The following is a 4,258-nucleotide window of genomic DNA, read 5'->3' as shown; positions in this document are numbered from 1 at the left end:
TTAGCTTGTGCATTGAGGATTGCTCCCTTGAGGAGCAACCACCCTTCTTGAACTCCCCTCTCCCTGGGGTCATGGTCCCTTAGGGCATGACTGACAAGCCTCCTGAGCTTGTCAAAGTTGGCTTTTCTGAAGTCAGGGACTTCCGTGTTGCTGACTGACTTTACGGCAGATGGTGAAAGTGATCAGCTCATGGTCACTGTCACCCAGCTTCCCATCTATCACTAGGTCACCGATTAGGTCATCCCCCGTAGCCAGTACCAGGTTGAGCAGCGCTTTGCCTCTTGTTGGCCCATAGACTTCTTGAGTCAAGTAGAGGTCATCCATGCACAAGAGGCAAACTCCTGGTCAAGATCAGGACTTGGGGTGGGAGGTCTGTAGTAGACTCCCACCGCTGTGTCCCTGTACCGTGTTCCCCACGAAGTTTAACCCAGAGGGTCTCCAGTCATCCACCTTGGTCACCAACATCAGCTTGCAGGGATGTGTAGCTTTCCTTTAGATAGAGAACTACACCCCCACCCCTTTTATCTACATGATCCCTGCTGTACAGGGTATAGCCATCTATACCCAAGGTCCAATCATGGGTGGAGTCCCACCAGGTCTCCATTATCCCAATGACATGATAATAATTTGCATTAAGCAGGAGGACAAGCTCCTCCTGGTTATTCCCCAAGCTCCTGGCATTTGTGTACAGGCAGGCAAGTGTCCCCTTGGGAGCTCCTACCTTGCCCACGGATTGTACCAGGGCTGGGGCAGAGGTGGGCTCCCTTAAGTGCCTTGGCCCGCTGGCTTTGCAAGGGTTCCTCAGCAGGCCAGCAGTGGCAGTAGTCCCCCCATCCCCTGGTGGGCTTAGTTTAAAGCCCAGTGGAGCAGGTCAGCCAGTCTGGCTGAGAAGAGCCTCCTCCCCAGGGGAGAGAGGTAGAGGCCATCTCTTCCCAGCAGCTCACTGCCTCTCTTGCCAAAGAGTGGGCTGTGGTCATGGAAACCAAAGCATTCCCGATGACACCAGCACCTCAGACTTTGGTTGACTACGTGGATCCTCCTCTCCCTCAGCCCAGAGCCCAGGACTGGGAGGATCAACAAGAACACCACCTGTTCCCCCAGACCCTTAAGCCCCTCTCCCAAATCCTTGTAGCGCCTCATGATCCGGCTGGGAGCACTCAGAGCCATGTCATTGGTGCCCACATGAATAAGGAGCATAGGATAGTGGTCTGTGGGCTGGAGGACCTTTGTGATCTTCTCTGCAATGTCCCAGATGCGGGCCTCCGGGAAGCAGCAGATATCCTGGACTAAGGGGTCAGGGAGGCAGATTGCCCCCTCAGTCCCCCTCAGGATGGAGTCTCCCACAACAAACACCTTACGTTTTGTCTTGGGGAGAGCGGGGACGGTAGCTGCAGGTGAACCTGTGTTACCTGTGGGAGCTGGCAACTCAGCAGGCTCTGCTGGAGTAGCAAGAGGTGTGTACCTGTTGCTAAGCTCCGGTGGGGCAGGGGCTTTGTTGCAGCAGGCCTTAGGGCCCTTGACCACCTTGGTCCATGCCCCTGACTGGACAGACTGGACAGAGTGGGAGGTCCCAGAGTCCTCCTTTGTCCTGGAGGGAGACGGTGGTCTACCCTCCGGCTCCTGGCGGAGAAGGGCCTGGCAGTAGGAGTCTATCTCCTGCTCACAGTCCCTGATTACATGCAGTCTCTGGACTGTGGCCTGGAGCTCCTCCAGCTGGCGCCAGAGACCCCACATGGGAGGTGACCATGCTCCCAGGCCCCAGAGCCTGAAAAAGGGACAGGCAGCCCGCATCTGCGTGGAGTCCAGAACCATGGGCTCCGTCTGGGTAGCCATCTCTGAGGTGCCTGAGGGGGGGCCGCAGAGCCCGAGGGGACCTGAGGGGACCCGAGGGGTGCGGCGTGCCATGCCTCTGGTAGGCTGGCTACAGCTGGGACTGTCTACTCTGGGAAGCTTGCAGACAGGGCCTCGGGCCCTCCCACGTGCCCTCCTGTGCGAACTCCGCACTAACTCATGCGCCAGCAAACAAGCACGCCTATTTGTGCAGCCTGTTCGCATGGCTCCCTGGGGGACTGGGCGGGGGCTTGACCCAGCCCAGCTCCACGCAGCTGCCTCCTTCCACTCAGAGAGGTGTTAACCCCTTCCCACCACAAGCCCCGCTTGTCTCCAGCTGCGCTGGGGTTGGCAGGGGTCTCTGTGGCTGCTGGGGGGTGTCTGGGGGGCTTTGGGGGAGTGGGGGCACTGCAGGATCTCAACTGCACATCTCTCACCGCTCTGGAGCCTAACTGGGGCTTGTTTTGCTGTTGGTGGGCCCTTTTAAACTGCGTGCATGAGCAATGGGCCCACCGTTGGGGAAAGCTGTTCTCGTGCAAGGAGGGGCCCTGCCTGGGATTTGGGGGGCCCTGCCCTACTGGAGGGGGACTGGTGAGTACCCCCTCATACCTTTCTCTCTCCCTGGGGGACTGGGCCAAGTAGGGGCCTGGGTGGGGGCTTGACCCAGCCTGGTTCCACGCAGCCGCCTCCTCCCACTCAGAGAGGGGTTAACCCCTTCCCACCACAAGTCCTACTTGCCTCCGGCTGTGCTGGGGGTCGGCAGGGGGCTCTGTGGCTGCTGGGGGGTGTCTGGGGGGCTTCAGGGAAGCAGGGGCGCAGAGGGCTTTCACCTGCATGTCTCTTGATGGTCCGGAGCCTAACTGATGTTGTTGTTTTGATCAGGGCAGCTTTTAGGGTTTTAAATGCTTCCTGACACCCCTGCTTCCAGACCACTGGATCAGGGCTGCCCTTCTTGGTCAACTCATGTAGGGGAGCTGCTGTCACTCCAAATCCAGAGACAAACCACCTGTAATATCCAGCCAGGCCAAGGAAGGCTCTGACTTGCTTCTTAGTTTGTGGGGGTGGCCAGTCTCTAATAGCCTCAATCTTGTTCCACAAGAGAGCAATCTGACCTCCACCCGCACAATGTCCCAAATATACCACATCAGATAATGCCGACTGGCACTTTTTGGCTTTCACGGCAAGACCAGCTTGCTTGATCCTACCTAACATGGTAGTCAGATGAATCAGGTGTGATTCAAAGTCCTGACTGAAGACAGCAATGTCACTGATATAAGCCACGGCAAACTGCTCACAACCTTGTAACAGGTTATTAATCAGTCTTTGAAAAGATGCGGGAGAGTTGCGCATATCAAAAGGTAAAACTGTAAACTCATATAGTCCCACAGGTATGGTAAAGGCAGATTTGATCCAGTGCCATTTGCCAGAATCTTTTGAACAGATTGAGAGTAGAGATGACTTTGGCTGGTTCCAGGTGATCAAGCAAAGAGTCCGTCCTGGGCATAGAGTAAGCGTCAGGGTGGGTAATAGCATTCAGCTTCCTGTAGTCCATACAGAAACGGATGGACCCATCCTGCTTCTGGACGAGTACCACCGGGCTAGCCTAGGGACTCATTGAAGGCTGGATTACCTGTGTAAGGTCTGGATTGGATAGGGTGATGGCTGCCCATATCTATAGAGTGCACTGCCACCTTAAGGTGGAAGAACACTTTAACCTTCCTGGACATTCCATCATTAACTTCAGAGTAGCTGTCTTTAAACAACAAAACTTGAAAACAACTTGAAACTGTGGAACAAGAAATTATCTATGGACTGAATTGGGTCACATATTGTCTGAACAGAAATCCTAGATTCTTATCTCATTACCTGGACTAGCTTTTATAACCCCTATGTCCCTCAGAGTTAACTTTTATTTATCCCTTTTGAACTCACCTTCACCTCATATGCACATCCACATATGCAAGCACATGCACTTGCAGCAGCTCAAATAGAAGCGGTGCAAATTTGAGCTGGGGCTTTTTGTCTCAGTGCATGTGCTCAGACATGCACTTTGCTGTGGAGCAAACTATGCCACTTGGGGCAAAATAACACTGCCTGGTTCCTCCCAGATCTGCAGCCAGAGGGAGCTAGACCCTGGGACCAGCACCTGTGCTGTCCCCAACAGTATAAAGAGCTGCCCTGTCCTGGCCCCATCCATACTAAAAGCCGCCCTGGCAAGCAGCTCAGGGCTACTCACTTTCCGGAACTTCTGGGGCTCAGCCACTTGGTACCTGGGGACACTACATTACCCCTTGTGCCAGCTGGACTGCTACAGCAGCATCCCAAATCCATTTTTAAAAATAGCCCAAATTCCATGTTTTTCCACAATAAACACAAAAGGCCACTCTACACACACACACACACACACACACACACACACACACACACA

This window comes from Crocodylus porosus, unplaced genomic scaffold, assembly GCF_001723895.1.
Source record: "Crocodylus porosus isolate Cpor-Errol unplaced genomic scaffold, CroPor_comp1, whole genome shotgun sequence".
Lineage (NCBI taxonomy): Eukaryota > Metazoa > Chordata > Crocodylia > Crocodylidae > Crocodylus > Crocodylus porosus.
The sequence above is the reverse complement of the archived record's forward strand: the minus strand, read 5'-3'. Positions refer to the sequence as shown.